Below are 17,546 nucleotides of genomic sequence, written 5' to 3' on the forward strand. Positions count from 1 at the left end.
CTGCTGTAAAAATGTTTCTGTCTGTGTTTGTGTGTGTGTGCGTGTGTTCGCCAGTGTGTCTGCCTCGCTCTTCATCTCCTCCTCCTCATCAACAACACTATCTGCCAACCACTTCAGCTGTAATCACCCTCACAATAAACTATTCAGGAAGCCCTGAAATCTAACTCTTCTCCATGTCCCCAGCCCTGCTGTTATCCCTTTAAAGCGCTCTCCCCCTCCATCAGCTCTCACCCACTTCCCGCCTCCCCAAACTCTCCAATGCAACCAAATAACCTCTTTAAAATCATCACAACATCTACTTACAGACCCACCCTCCCCCAGCACCCCCAGACCGAAAAACTTCTGCTTTTGTTCATTTTAAAATTTGAAGAGTGCTGCTTCACTTTGACCGTGATGTATCACCGCCCTCACCCCCACAGAGCCGGCTTAATGTGCACTTAGTATGCGGGCCAGGCCCTCATTAAAATGCAAAGTGTGTTCTGGGAAAGAAAAAAAAAGGTTGCTGTTCCGTAAACATGGAACTGTGATTTGCTGTGATGACGGCCGAGCAAAATGGAGCGAGGCGCTTCCTCCTCTTTCAACTCTCTCTCTCTCTCTCTCTCTCTGTACAATGATGTCTCTATCGTGGAGAACTCAGCAGAGTGTCTCAGGACCCGGCCTGGAGCGAAGCAGAACACAACACAGCGGTATGAGAATGGCTTTTGAATTATGCAACTTGGAACAGAAGCATTGTTACCCTTTTAGTCATGGATAATCTCTCTGACTCTCTCTCTCTCTGTCTCTTGTATAACCACCTAGCCTCTCTCACTCATACACACACACACACATACACTCTCATTGTCCTTGTTTTTTACTTTTACAGTGAGCGATCCTCCCTCCGCTGGTCCCACAGTGTTAAATATGCAGTGGAATGCTGCTGTGATGAGTCTTCAAGGTGCACTGGGCCTAAATATGATGCTAATAGAAAGAGAGCAGGCCATTTAGTGAACACAAAGCTTTTGCTTTGGTGATTTATTAAAGCACATAATCTTTGCAGTGGAAAGCTTTTCATTCAGGGTCTGAGATTCCACCTTTGGCTTTCAGTCTCGGCTTTACTACAGTGGCCCTCAAGAACAGGGCTCGTACTGTTGAATGAATTAATTTTTCGTATAGTCCACAAACTGTGTGTGCAGACTCAAACCAACAGTTAACGTATCCTAATGGCAAGTATGGTGTGTGTATTGGAGCCTGATGTCTTACTCCTCTGTGCCATAGAGCTCTATCGTTGTCCAAAAAACTATTAAAAACATACCAATGAGCCACACTGTTGCACTAATGTTCCTTTATTAGCATGAACACACACACTGTAGTTTATTTTGACTCAATCCCATGTACACTGTGCTGCTGCCAGACATATTCACAGGAGCACCATTAATCTATCTAGTCTATTTTATTCTTCAGCAGGATCTGACAGGGTTGAAGCTAACAGCCGCAGACAGGCTCGGGAAGCCAGAAAGAAACTGAGAGACGGACTAAGACGTTGTTGGTTTGGCGTTTTCATGACATTTGTTGACATAAGAAAAATATTGGAGATGCATGTGACCCATTGGATCTATACTTGGGTATGGGGCAGTTGTCATGGTTCCATATTACTGTTCAGTTTGTATGTCCTTATAAAATACCATTTACATTTCCAGCATCAGTTCAGTTCAGTCACAGCAAGCCACGACTTAATATTCAGTGCCACTACAATCCTTAGTAGATATTATTATTATTCATCACTATATGCCAGGAACCGTAGGATAGGATAGTACTCTTAATCAGCAGGTATCCTGAGTTTAGGCATCAGAATCAGTATTAGGATAGAAGAGTCATCCCAGTAATATAGAATAAGGCCAGGGTCACGCACAGCTGGAGCCAATCCCAGCTGACACTGGGCGAGAAGACAGTATACCCTGGAGAGGTCTGCTGCTCACAGGGCTGGCACAAAGAGACACACAACCACTAATGCTCACATTCACACCCACGGGCTATTTGGAGTTGCCAGTTAACCTAACCTGCATGTCTCCGGACTGTGGGAGGAAGCACCTGGAGGAAACCCAGGGAGAACATGCAAGTTCCACACAGAGAGGCCCCAGGCGGACGGTGGGCTCCAACCCACAACCTTCAGTGCTAACCACTGCACCACCTGGAGGAAATATCTTACTACTTTTGAACACATATAACACATAATCAGTTAGAATAAAAAACAACACTACAAGTCATACAAATCTTTGCAAATTTCAAGAACACATAGTTAAACATAGTTATTCCTTTAAATATCTGCAGAATTGAAGCAACATATTTAAAACTGGGTAAATAAGTCTGGATTGTTTATATTGCCATTTCTTCTTCTTCACAATGCAATTACACACTAGCATGCCAGATTTGTAGGACAGACCGCCATGCATTAGGCATTATAATGGCAAGGCCGATAGTGACAGACCTACATGAAATGTGGTGACAGTGCAACTTGACACAGCGTATGTCCGTGATTACCATAACTTAATAAAGAATTCTGCATGGGCACACATTTTTAATATCAAACCGCCCATTCATATTTATTTTAACTTAACTCAGAAATGAAACATAGAGGTATGAGTCAATACACCACATGTTTGTATATGTATAACTGTTTTACTCTCTGTTTGTTCTTTTGATTTTAATGTGTAACTGTACCTTGGTGTGATGTATTATTTTATTCAACAAGGACAGTGCACATTAATAGGGTTGGCCTGCAGGCTTTTTTCCTCTGTACTCCCTCGACAGATGTTAAAAAGTATAAACTCTTTTTTTCAGTTTGATGGACAAGTGGTCAATTTGTGCAAATTGTGCTTCCAGACATGTGCATTAGTTTTTAGTTTCTCAAGGAAATCTCCATGTTCGGTAACTTGCAGTGTTTCTGCTGTGTTGTTTTCTGTGTTGCAGAACACACACACACACACACACACACACACACACACACACACATATATATATATATATATATATAGAGAGAGAGAGAGAGATTTCTCAGCCACTTCAAACAAACTCTTCAACGTCTGCAGACAGTGAAACCTGCAAAATTGGTTCTTGGTTTTTTTTTTTTTTTTTTTTTTTTTTTTTTTTTAATATATGATCACTTGTAACATTCCACTAAAGAAACCATTGTGGCTCATTAGATTTTTATAAAGCCATATTAGATCAAGCAGAAATTATATGGCACCAGAAATTACACAGCAGCACAGTGTTGGGGAGAGTGTGCCATGGAAACGCATGAATATATATTGCAGGACAGATCAATTTGTTCTATAGCAGGGCATGGTTTAATGTTTGTACTGCTTGAGCATGCTGTGATCTCTCAGAATAACAACCACACACCCCCTGATGTCATTCTACACAATAGAATGGCATATGAAGAATACATGAACCCCTGAAGAAATAAGATCAATATGCTGGGTTGAAATTACAATGGAAGGTAGAATGTAAGGAAATGTTTTTTTTTTTTAAATCACCGAGCCTTTCTCAATGCTCACATCACAACAAATTGTTACATTTTGTCTTTTTTTTCCTTTCTATTTCCCAGCAAATCGTGTGTGACATCTCATGTGTAGACACTGTGCCTGCTCATGCAAAATAAATTCATGCATATTTAAGAGGTATGCAAATGAGAGTGCATGATGAACAAGGCTTTTAGCTTGAAATTTAATTACAAGTGTAGTCCCCTGTGCAAATGAGTTTACTTTTCCTCTCTGTATGTCTCTTTTTTTCTCTCTTTTTGCTCTCTTTCACTTTGCATGTCCCCTGCAACCCATTATGCGGGTCCATGTTATGAATTTGAAATCTCAGGCGTGACAGCTCGAGAAGGGAAAAAAAAAATCCTGCCATTCCAAACAGCCATCTCATATTTTATACAACAAAGTGGCTGTTGTTTGCAGAGAGATAAGAACATACAGGGACTTTGGCTGTCTGTTTCTTCTGATTCTCCTGCTTTTGCTTCTAATATTTCCAAGAACTGAAAGTGGAGGTTTTATTTCTCGACGGTGTGACTCACCTTGGCCCAGAGAGAAGGAAGACGGCCTGTCAACCGCCTCTCCACTGCCTCCATTGATTCTCTTTCATGGGGTTGGTTTGGTGCGAGCCCCTCCCCCCATGTGGCCTAGTTTCTCAACAACCCTTATACTATGTGGATGCTTGTTACCACGTTCTGACTAGAGCTAATGCTGGAAACTTGACCCCTTAGGTGAGGTCAAGGACTCTCCAAAGTCCACCAAGTGCTCTCTTTTTTTAGATCCTCTCCTCATTCTCCCCTCAGTAACTTGCATATCTTTTTCGAGTTCTCTGCCTCTTCAGGGCCTTTTGCTCTCCACAAGTCACTTGTACAATGTCAGATCTCTCCAATAAATGTGTTATTTACAGGCTTGTGGCACCAGAGAGCCTGGACAAAACCAAATCTATGGAAAGCTGGGTTCTTGGTATTAATTTCATGTTAAAGCAATAGAACTCAGATGCTGAGTCGTCATGAAAGTGAATGCAATCCTCATGTAGGGCCCAGTCAGTTTATATTCGCCAGCTACTTTATGGGATTCGATGACCAGTAAGAGCCTTTGAGGGACATTACAGCACAAAGTGACCCTCTTAACTCTCTCTTTGGAAAGAGCTCCTTTGAAATCTAATGATGCCGCTTCAGGTCTTCTCAGTGCATCTTCTCCACAGTGTTGGCTTATTGAGAGGAGCCTCGTAAATATCCCTTAATCTCATTCCTTCTTGGAAAGGGCAGGGGGGCAGCTCTCTGGCCCCAGTGAGAAATCTCACCGTCTGTCGATACTAATGTGGGGCCCTGTATGGTGCAGGATGGGGTCTGGGCATGGGGATGGGCAATCAATACAGAGAGCATGAAGTACTTCTAGTGGTTTTATGGCTGAGCATGTTTGTGAGGGGTCACCCTTCAAAATATTAAAGTCTTGTCCCTAGCATGTATAAAAGGCATCTGCCAATATATATTTATATATAAAAAAAATACAGAAACCAAATTTTGAGATGGCTTTTGTGGGTTGATTGGACAGATTACAATAAAGCCAGAGAGGACTCAACATGAAACTACAGTCCAAGTCAAAGATGTAACTGAACCGCACAGTTTCTGTGTGAGTCCACAAATATGTTCCTCCATCAAATGAAGGTGGGTGATGCATACTCACAGAGTGTTCCAGTAAAACAGATAAACAAATAAACACAACTGTTCAACAGGCTCCATCTATTGAATGTCCCCCTCAAGCCTGAGAAAACAACTATATAGTTGACATGTGAATTAATCCGAACTGTAGTCGATGTTTGAGTCAACCATTTCCTGAAAAACATGCAACATATCATAAACACAGTCAAGGATTAGTGTACATTCTGTGCTCAATAGCTTCATCTAGATGGATCAACCAACACAGAGGCAGCTCATTAAATACCATTTTAATAAAATATCACAATTATTTAAAATTAGGTCTCCCTTGTATGAATGGCTCTGAAACACTTATTTAATTTTCTTCTAATGTTGGAAGTTCTGTTCTATGTGGACTTTTGATATGAACTGGCCAATAATGCATCTTGATCCTGGCTGGACCAAAAGTGTTCTCTGTGAGCTGAGATCCATATGTCTCATTGTTAAAAGAGTTTACATAGTCTGTTGTTTTATTAGTTGCATTAAATTACCCTCTATTGGTGTCATTTTACCACCACAATAAGAGAAAACATCTCATGCTCTCTCTTCATTTGACTTCCAAACACTTGACCCCACACGCAAACTTTTTCCACAAACATACTCTCCAAGTGGGTCAAACAGAACCCGATGGCTCTCAGCTGACCACCAAACACACAAATCTTTCTTCAGTAGCTTAATAGTGATTAAAAAATGCAGAAGTAGCAATGATTGGAAATAATTAGTGAAGGAAACTGTATTATTTTGAGAGCAGGCATGACTATTGTTTTGCTGATTGAATCAGTGAATGCTGATTAAGACAACAGGTAAACATAGAGGACGTATTAACAGGATTAACAACAACTTAAAACAGGAAGGCCTGCCATATAATTAACCATAATAACAAACCTATAGAGCCAAAAAATACAATTCAGAGCAGAGAACAAAGAAAGATGTTGTATATTATATGCTTAAAACAGTTTTTCACTTACTCCGTGCTTGTCCAGGTCCGGGTTGCAATGGCAGCTAACTAAGCAAAGTTTTTAAATGTACCAACACCTCACCTTGTTCTTAGGAGCTTTGGTAACAAAACCTGAAAACCCAAGTGTGGCCTGCTGATTTGTCCCTACCAACTCTCTAACCAAACTAACACCTTAGTAACCCTATACTGACTTCCAAATGCTCCTTGTATTATCCTCAATAAATCAATCAGTGGAGAAATTCCTGAAATCACAGGATATGTACCCATTAGCTACTGCTATGGTCAGGCTACACAGAAACCATCTGATTTAATCTGCCCCTCTATAACACTTCACCTGTTAGAATGCCGAGGGATTAGAGAAGTGTGTCTATATGCTGCCAGACTGATTGTGTATGGGGTTATTCAGTCTTTTCCATATTGAGCTAGGTGGATCATTATGTGCAGTGGTGAGATAGGGAACTCTATTATGCAACTCACAGTGCAACTCATTTATCACTCAGTGCACTTGAATATTTATACAAGAAGCATTTATTTTAATAATGAAAAGTGTTTCAGCTGCAAATTAAACAGTACTCCATCTTTAAAAAGCGTTTGGCTTGCTTGTTTCATTTATTAAACAAGATTTGACCCAGACTCTCAGCATCTCTCAGTGTTTTAACACTCAGGCAAATATTGACAGAGTGGAGGTGGGTAAATCGGGGGCGAGCAGCTCGTAGCCATTCTCAAACTCCCAAACAAACCCATTTTAGTTGGCTTACCAGGGAAAATGTCAATTGAGTGATTTGTTATTTGGAGTCAGGTAATAAACACTAAATACCATGAATCTGTTTAACTGCTCATATCCCATCCACCTACTGCTACCCACTAATGCTCTTCTTCATAGTCATTAATACTGTATTACCTCAGTGGAACATGGATCCTCCTCATCATCATCCACTAGCTTTATCACGTTATTGCTCTGGGCGCCATTAAACACAGTGCCAAACTGCAGAGTGGTATACACGTCTTCTTGGATGTCACTTGTCTTAAACTCATTTACTCTAACCAGCCTCAGCTCTGCGCCCCCTCCTCTCCAGCCTCACCCACACATCTTAATATCATAAAGTCCTAATTAATATTGCTGCTTAATTAAACACTCATATTTAAGGAATGTAGCAGGAGGTGGGGGCGGAGGGTGCAAGCTCTAATTCATGCTATTAATTGTCTTGTCATTAGCTTGTTTCTATCTGTCCCTGCATCTGGCTGTGATGAACTTGAATGAATGAAAGCTAATATTTATTGCAAGTAGTGAGGAGGAATTTTGTGTTCTTCGCTTATTATAAACAGGGTACCTGCCAAGATGTCAAATATTGACATTTAGCACTGTATAAAGCCTTTTTAAGACCAAATGAAAGGCATTTAAAAGCAGTTTTGGACAAATCATGTACAAAGTTTTCAGACAAGAGGGGGCAAAGTTCTGCAAGGCCAACTCTAACTGAGATTGGTATACTGAATGGATACCATGAGATGTGGTTCAAAGGTCCAAATACAATAATGAGAAGAAATTAATGAGGATTTTGGGTTGACATAAAAAATGAATCAAAAGAAGTGTGACAACTTCACTGGTATATTCAACAGAGTGATACAGTATTCAGATAATTGTGTCCTGTATTTAAACCACCATCACTAGCAACACTGAACAAAGCAGACCACATGCACGTTCCACTTTCAGTTCCAGTTTCCTTGATACCTCTCTGTGTATTCTAAATAGCCGACCGATTATATTTGTGGATGTTTAGTGTTTTTTCATTTGTTATAAGCAGTGTCACTTCAAAAGAAAAACTGTTAGGTCAGCACTTTAAGCGTCACTTATTGTATTATCATAGTCCATAACTCTGCATAATGTGTCTGTGACCTTAAAATAAGGAGCTTATGAAATCAGCAATGGCATACATTTTGATAATGTCTCATTCAGATGCTGTTTCTTTCAAACAGTACATTGTAATTATGGCCAGCAATCAGTATTGATAGGCTGGTGTGGTGGTGCACGCTGGGCCAGTAATAATGCAATTTGATGCCAGGCGGAAGACAAAGGGAATCAAATCACGGGACTGGAACAGGATGCCCGGGAGCTAACCAGGGAGAGCCAGAGAAGACACCTGAGCTCTCCAAGATGGTTATTCAAGAGGAAAATGCATCCTGCTTAAAGGACCATAACACTGTTTTCCATCTTGTCTGTAACTTTATAAAACAGAAAAAGTCAAACTGATTGTATGCGTATACATACTTGGTCAACAAGTTAATTTTGATTTTAATTATTTCATAAAAGTAAATAAGTAAGACTCACAGTCCATTGCAGTCTGTTCTTGTCCTGTTTGGTGACAGACCCAAACGTGAGATGGGATGTGCATAGAACAGTGTGGATTATTCCTGTGTAGAACTGGATCAGCAGCTGTAGAGGCAGGTTGAACTTCCTGAGCTGATGCAGGAAGTACCTCCTCTGTCGCACCTTCTTGATGATTGAGGTCCTGGCAGATAGTGGATCCCAGAAACCTGAAGGTTTCCACAGTGGAAACAGTGTTATTGAGGATGGTGATAGTGAGCAGTGTTGGGAGGGCTTCCACTATCATATCCACAGTTTTGAGTGTGTTCAGCTCCAGGTTGTTCTGACTGCACCAGAGAACCAGCTGTTCAGCCTGCTGTTTGTATGCACACTCATCACAGTCTCGGATGAGGCTTTGAGAACTTTTTTAGAGCTTCACACTTGTGCTCGTGCTTGGACCATGTGTGTGGGTTATGCATTTTGGCTTCTGGCAAAGAAGTCAGAGCTTGGCTCAATCTTGGAAGTGTCTGTGTGGGCCTCCCTCTCTGCTAAATGGTAAGCTTTCATTTAAAGGTCAGCGTCGAGGCTTGGAAATTAGAACATTTTGGTGTGCCCACTGTTCACCATTGCAAGTATTAACAACAACATACAACAGACCGTTCATTCTCTACCTGCAGAGAGCAGGGTGGATCTTCAGACACTCAGAGATACAAGATATAGAGACAGACCTGTTCCTGTTGATAAGGCTATAGCCTTTTCAAATCATTTTTGTGAGTCAGTCCAACTAAAAGCATCTAAATCATTGGGTCAACTTGAAATATTAAGTTTTAATATTGTTAACTCATCAGTTAAATCAGAGCACTCCAGGTAACTCAAATAGCTGAGTTTACATAATTAAATATGAGTAGCCCCTGCAAAACTGCCCGAGACAACCCACATAAGCCCACATGTCAGGACCGGTAAAGACCGGTCAAGACTGCCCCCTGGTCCTTGTGGAAAGAAGGCCATTTCATTGCAGAGCATCATGAGTCAACATAAAGAGGTAAGCAGCGATTTTTGTAAGTCATAAAGGTGCAGTTCGCCATTCTATTTAATGTTAAAATGGTTGCCAAACCAGGTTCCTTAAGCTATGCATTATCCTATATATTATTAGCTAAATACTACTTAAGTAAACACTACTAAATACTACCTTGTTAGCTCCCTGTAGGTTATATAGCCTATTAGCTAACTATCTGAATTCAGCAAGGGCATTTTGAAAAAAAAAAAACGGGTAAATCAGGTAAATGTAAAACAGATATACTTTTCATGTTCACAAGTGTGTTAGAACAATGTCTAGGAAGTATGTGTTTGGCGATATATCTCAATATTTTGAAGTTATGAGTTAAATGTGTGACAATGAATGAGCTAACTATGCGTAACCCAGTATCTGTCACGCCCTCCACCTCTGCCCTCTCCTAGTGGCAATCCCTCTCCCCTTTCCCTCCTATCTCTCCCTCTTCCTCTCTCACTCCTTCCTCAGGTGGGCGTGTGCAGGCTGGTGTGTGAGGCACAGACAGGTGCGGTGAATCTGCCTATTAGTAACTCAACTCACCTGTGGCGGGGCGTGGTCTACCTCTGCTCCATTGTTCTCCCTCTGCCACAAATACTGGCCTCAATCCATGGCTCGACGCCGGACTGTAAACTACACTCCGTCAGTTTATTACCAGCTCCTCCAAAGTAGTAAGTTTGCCCTTTGCTTGATTGTGCTTGAAAGTAATTTTACTTTTTTTGATCACCTCCGCTGCCTTCTGCCTGACGGTCCTCTGATTCCTGACAACTCGGCTTCTCCAACTCTCCAGCCATTCTCCAGTCGACCCACTTCCTCTGCTACACCTACCCGCTGCCATCAGCCTCACCTCCAGCCGCTCCATCCAAACCTATTCCACAGCCATCCTCAGTAAACCCTTTCTCTCGTTGGTCCTGTTTTGTTAGTTGTTGGTAGCCTTAGTTGTTCCCAGTTAGTTTATAGTGTGCCCTAGGTCCTTTGTTGGGTTCCTGTGTTCAGCATTTTATGTTCTTTTGCTAGACTTGTTTCTCCTGAGTTATGTTTCCGTCCAGGATTATCACCATTTGGGCCTGTCATTGAATTTGTGAAAATATTCTGCTGGGAATAGTTTGGTAGTTGGTCTCACTTCACTGTTCATTGTATTTAGCACTCTGGGGTTTTCGTATTCACTTATTGTAAAATTCTTGTAAACTTATTTGTGTACTGAGTTCTTCATCTGAGCCTCTGCCCTCCGAGCTGTGACAGTATCTGAAGTTGCAGAGAGATGGCCAGCTCTGTTTTCAGATAGACAGGTAATTTTGGTAATGTGATATTTTTCTGTAAAACTTCATTGTTCTGATATTAAAATATGCCTTTATAGGAGTAGTAGTTTGTTGTGCAATAAACCAGCTCCACCTCTCCTCAAATACACACACTCATGCAAACAGGTTGAAGAGTCCAGGGCAGAGGGCAGCTGCTGCGTAATGCCCACATGGCAGCATGAGGGTTCAATGCTTTCTCAACACATCTAATTCATTTTACAGACTATTCAATTTGACATTTATGCAGACTTCTTTAAACCTACAATTTCAGTGTTATAAATCATTAGTATAAACAATGGCTGAGTCTGCCAGTTCTCAAGTTAACAGAGTCAAAACTGAGTTGTGAGGGTTACAATTTTGTTGCCTTAGAACATTTTTCATGGACCAAGTTAAAATATACTCTCGAATGTTACACAGTTTCAGTATAGGGTCTCTTTAAAGTGTTATTTGTGTAAATCCTGTTGCTTATTCACATAGAAACCTTACATCATTGTCTTTCAGGGATGGGACTAATGAGGAGTTTTTTTTTTCTCTTTGCAGATTGCTGCAGAGTTCATGTGATCTCCACCAGTCTTTCTCAGAAGGACTTGACAAATATTCCTCAACATTGCTGGACTTCTACAGAGTGCGGGCCAGTAGCAATGCCATGCTCCACAGTCTGCTTCAGTCTGTTGATGTTCAAGTGAGGATAGTTTAATCTTAATCAAATTTTTCTCACTACTAAACAAAGATTGAATTGATTGCATCTTTAGGTCTTAATTGCTACAGTTGGGGCACAGTTTGTTTCATTAGTGTTCTTCTGTGTTGTAGATTTCCAACCAGAAGAGAAGAGCTGCAGCAGTGATGTCACAACTTCAATCTTTGTTTAGTAGTGAGTCAGCGGACTGTGGAGCATGGCATTGCTACTGGCCGGCACTCTGTAGAAGTCCAGCAATGTTGAGGAATATTTGTCAAGTCCTTCTAAGAAAGACTGAAAGACTTTCCAACAGGCGGGGCTACCATCAGCTCCATGTGTCAGGAGCAGTGCAAGCCATCCTCTCACAAACGATGAGAAACTAGACAAATGTGTAAAAGCCAGTGAATCATTTGTCACACCGCTTGTTCAACAAGCTCATGGTTGTAAGGTGAGAGTGATATTTCTCCTGCTTTGTCCCAAAATATTTTAAATCAGCACACCGATAAGCAAATAGCCTAGCTTCTGATGCTAACAGGCTCAAAGGAGGATGTAGAAGCGGCAGTGAGGAGGAGACACAGGAGGACACAGAGAGACAGGGGAGGAAGAAGAGAAGAGAGGGGACCCTGAGGACAGAGAGGAAGGTAGATGAGGGAAATACATCTGTCAGGTTATTGATGTCAGAAGCCCAATTCATATTTTACTGACATTTTTTTTAATGTTATAAATTATATTTATTGAAGTTTTGTGCAAATATATCAAGGTTACACACACATATTTAACGGTAAACAGACATTAGGTACATTCAAAATCAGCATTTGAGTCCATGAGGTGAAAGAAGAAATAGAAAAGAAAAATCTTCCACGACAGAGCTATCACTCTTGCCTTGTAATATTCCTATATTTATGAAGAGCTTTTGACAGCTATATTTGTTCAAACCCGTAGGATACAAGCCCAGAAGAAATAATTTACGTTCCATATCTAACTCTATTGATAAAATCTCCTGTAATATGGCTCTTACCTCTTCACAAAATTCATAGACAATGAAACAATGTACCCTTATCTCCTCAGCATCTGTTGCATAAATCAGGTATCTGCATGTTAAATTTATTAAGTTTTTCTGGTGTAATGTACACCCTCATTAGCCAATTAAATTGTAGTAATTCTAGACGTGTTACTCGTCTTTGATTGGCTACCTTACAAGCTGTGCTCCACTATTTTTTATCTGACATTTTAGATTTGTTTCGATATCCAGAGTTTGAAATGCATACAAGTATTTTTAATTTGAGTTTGATGCCAGAGTTTTTCAAATTATTTTTTGTAGGCTAGTAGTTATCACCATGACTTGGGCCTAGATGTTCAGTTAAACAGATACTGTACCTAATTTCTTTTAAAGTCAAAGATTGTTCAGTTTTGATTGTTAAAAATCTTGTCAGAAAACATTGTACAGCTATTTAATATCTAACACAAGTGTTGATTTTGCTTGTTGAACATAGAATAACCGGTATACAGGTAGAATATGCACTAATACAGAACAATGCTATAACTATTATTATTAGCTTAATAACAGCCAACATGCTGAGGGCCCAACCCTGCAAGGCGAGTTCAAAAGGAGCAGGAGAGAGAGAGCATTTTTTTCACTCCCCCAATAATACTCTAAAATTTTTACTATTTATTGTCCCCCCCAAAAATGAAATGGGATTTTGGTCCCTGGCGCCAGTCTAATGCTTTTGTCTGACACACACTCAAACAACAGAGTGGTTAGCTTTGGGTTCCGCATTTAGCTCATTCATTGTCACACATTTAACTCCATAACTTCAAAATATTCAGATATATCGCCAAACAAATACTTCCTAGACATTGTTCTAACACACTTGTGAACATGGAAAGTATATCTGTTTTACATTTACCTGATTTACCTGTTTTTTTTTTTCAAAATGCCCTTGCTGAATTCAGATAGTTAGCTAATAGGCTATATAACTTACAGGGAGCTAACAAGGTATTATTTGGTAGTGTTTACCTAAGTAGTATTTAGCTAATAATATACAGGATAATGCATAGCTTAAGGAACCTGGTTTGGCAACCGTTTTAACATTAAATAGAATGGTGAACTGCACCTTTATGACTTCCAAAAATCGCTGCTTACCTCTTTATGTTGACTCATGATGCTCTGCAATGAAATGGCCTTCTTTCCACAAGGACCAGGGGGCAGTCTTGAACCTTGTACCTGAGTAATCTGTCCTGAAAAGATATATAGATATTTTTAAGTTTATCTTAATGCAGTAGTCATTATATACATTGAAAGAGCGTTTCTGTAATCATTTTTCTGTCCTGGCCCTGAAGTGATTCTAACATGATCCTGTGCCTCCCTCACCCCAGCCTCACTCTAATCCTTATGGCTTATTCCAACCACAAAGTTCTATGCCGTGGGATGAGCAGTTCCCAGGCATTGAAACTTGACTTGTTTACAAAGCTAAGTATAGTTGAACCTCATCACAGCCTGGATGGGGAACAGCAGAAAAGTATCTGGAGTATGGCAGGCTAGAATCACACTTTTATTTCCCCACACAAAAGGCCTAAACAACATCTTTAAAATATTTCACAATGCATTTTTTATGAGAACTAAAAGGATGTAGGTTGTAACAGGTACAAGTCCTGAGGTATCAAAGAATAATTACTAATTGAAAGCTACAGGAAAAAAAAATCTGTTTTTAGATTAGATAAAAGGCCTCAACAGAGTCAGACTGTCTGATGTCAGCAGAGGTTGTTCAGAGGAAAGGGGCACAATAAGAAAAGGCCCTGCAGCCAGCTGACTTTTTACTCTGGGGAATGACAGGAGCCTTGTATTCTGAGAGTGAAGAGCACGGGATGGGATATAGGGTATAATGAGATCAGACAGATAAGAAGGGGGGAGACCATTTGCAATTTTAACATAACTGCAGGCAGCAGTTTTTTTTTTCAATTCCGAAAAAAGTTGGGACACTGTGGAAAACATGAATGAAAAGAGACAATAGTGTCTCTCACAGTGGTGAACCTCACCCATCCTTGTGAACAGCTGAGCCTATCCAGGATACTGCTTTCATAAGATAAGATAAGGTAAGATAAACTTTATTAATGCCCAGCTGGTAAATTTCAGTGTTACAGCAGCATCAATTGAAATAGCAATAGCGGAGGTAATGAAAAAAAAAAAATATATAGAATACAAAATTAGAAGTTGACTATATATGTGTACATTTTATACAGAAGACTAAAGAAAATATATTGCAAATGGAAAATATTGAGAAATATTGACACATTGCACAAGGATTTGAAAAAAAAATGCACATGTTGGTATGGATAAGTTAAGTACAGTATTTGCTCTGTTGCACAGTAAACAAATATATATGTGTCACAGTAGAAAAAAATATGTAAGAAAAGGTGCAGTACTTAAGGAAAAGCAAAATGCAATATTTCCCCACCCAGTCATGATGCTATCACCTGTGACCAATCAACCTGTTTACCTGTGGAATGATCCAAACAGGTGTTTTTGGAGCGTTCCACAACTTTCCCAGACTTTAGTTGCTCCTGTCCCAACTGTTTGAAATGTGTTCAAATTCAGACTATGTCTATATTTACAAAAAATACATTAATAAAGTTGATAAAAGAGTAAATATATTGCTTTGTCCTGTATAGATTATTTGTCAAAAATGAGCAAATTGTCACATTTTTTCGCATTACTATATATATATGTATTATTATTAAAAAAAAAACAAAAAAAGCATTGATTGATGTTAATGAAGCTACAAACACAGCATTGGCATTCCATCACAATATAATATACATTATCGTTAATTTGGCGGTGGTGTCCCCCTGATGAAAGTAAGTCCAATATCCTCTAAGCTCTTATAATAACACTTTTTTCACCCCCCCCAAAAAAAAAAAAATAAAAAAAAGAAGAAGCTACTGCTTCAGGAAATCAGGCTGATAAGAGCGATGACCAAACCAAAGCAACAAACTTAAAACCAAACAATTTCACTGAAAGATGCTAAAAAGAGATTAGAGGAAGTGCAGAGGGTCTGATAATTCTCTGAGTTCATCACAACAAGTGATACTTCTCACATGTACACATTCATTTCTTGATATTGATTGGCACAGCCTTACATTTTATTCACAAAAATGTCTGTGACTCTATACTGAAGCTAAGAAATGAGAAAATATTATGAGAAAGCTGGTAAATGCTGTGTTCCTTGGAAAAATCTGACCCATTTTCCTTTGGATACTGGTCATTTGGCTTATGACTACATTTTGAACAAAAGTCAGCTTGGCTGCAGTTCGTGTCCCTTCAGAGCTCTCTGTTGGCTGACTGGAAGTCCTACCTGCCTTGTCTGTGGTTGACCCAGATCTGGCTGAAATCATTAGACTAACGACATATTTCTCAAATATTGATGGCTTTGCCAGCCCCATCCGTTCCCCTACAGATGCCTGGTCAGTGCATGACAGCATTAGCCATCACAAATTGGCCAGGACGGGAACCTGATCTTTGTGTGCTTGTGTGTGTCCATGTGTGTGTGTCTGTACGTGCGCACAGTCAAGGTTGTTTGTTTGTGTGTGTGTGTGTGTGTGTGTGTGTGTGTGTGTGTGTGTGGGCCTGCGTGTTTGCTATTGCCTGTCAGCCTGAATAACCCAGCGTCCAGTTCTCCTACTTGTCACCTCTGCCATACCCTATCTACCAGCTAATGAGAACGAACGCTCTCACTTATTCAACTCCCAAACAAACACCCCCTCCGTGGCTGCCTTTCTCTACAATACAGGTTTTTCACCCCCCATCACTCTGCCATTGTCTTTTTCTATCAAGCTGTCAGTAACAGGGAGACAGTGCTGGATGAGGAACAGGGACAGAGACAGGCCACTTTCATTTTATCTGTCAATCGATTGTGTCTGAAATGGCTGTCATGCCTGTCCCCGTCCTCAGCCCCCTCTAACAGTTTCTGCTCACTATTTCACTGTTTATCTATCAAACGCTCTCAGCTCTGCTGTTTAGTCTGCGCCTTGTTTATGCTTCTGTCTCTCGGTCCGTCACTCTCACTTCTATTTGCTCGCTTGAAATTTCTGCCTTTTTCCCGTTGTGTGCACACACACACACACATGCACGCACACACACACACATGATTCACAGCTCTGTGCCCCTTTCTACCAAACTGTCCCAGGAACTTATTTAGAAGTACAAAAGTCCCTTTTGCACCTTCCTGTATGTACAGTGGGGCAAAAAAGTATTTAGTCAGCCACCAATTGTGCAAGTTCTCCCACTTAAAAAGATGAGAGGCCTGTAATTTTCATCACAGGTACACTTCAACTATGAGAGACAGAATGAGAAAAAAAATCCAGAAAATCACAATGTCTGATTTTTAGAGTTTATTTGGAAATTATGGTGGAAAATAAGTATTTAGTCAATAACTAAAGTTAATCTCAACACTTTGTTATATACCCTTTGTTGGCAATGACAGAGGTCAAATGTTTTCTGTAAGCCTTCATAAGGTTTTCACACACTGTTGCTGGTATTTGGCCAATACGGGCCAAGATAAGTAATGGCTTAAGCAGGGGGCCACGTCTGGCACTGCAGGATCTGAGTCCCTGGTGGTGTAGTGTGTCACTGATGGTAGCCTTTGTTACTTTGGTCCCAGCTCTCTGCAGGTCATTCACTGAGTCCCCCCGTGTGGTTCTGGGATTTTTGTGCACCATTCTTGTGATCATTTTGACCCCATGGTGAGTTCTTGCATGGAGCCCCCAGTTTGAGGGAGATTATCAGTGGTCTTGTATGTCTTCCATTTTCTTCCCATTTCTTTCTGTCATAGTAGGAGTGTACCTATGATGAAAATTACAGGCCTCTCAAGTGGGAGAACTTGCACAATTGGTTTCTGACTAAATACTTTTTTGCAACACTCAATTTCCTCTGCATCTGAAAATGGATGCGAGGATGAGGTGGAAATAGACCACTGTTGTGTTGTATGTGATGAGAAAAGAACACATTATTTTTTTTAGTTAAATATTTTAAGTAATATAGAGAGATGAGAAGATGTGCGTC

At 40.3% G+C, this 17,546-nt stretch overlaps 1 pseudogene; it reads right to left on the bottom strand.

Annotated features, from left to right (window-relative positions):
• Positions 1-10,308, bottom strand: part of LOC121612010 — an 82,110-nt pseudogene extending 71,802 nt beyond the window's left edge.
• Positions 10,309-17,546: the final 7,238 nt, after the last annotated feature.

The sequence above is a fragment of the Chelmon rostratus genome, chromosome 9 (assembly GCF_017976325.1).
Source record: "Chelmon rostratus isolate fCheRos1 chromosome 9, fCheRos1.pri, whole genome shotgun sequence".
In the NCBI taxonomy this organism is placed as follows: domain Eukaryota; kingdom Metazoa; phylum Chordata; class Actinopteri; order Chaetodontiformes; family Chaetodontidae; genus Chelmon; species Chelmon rostratus.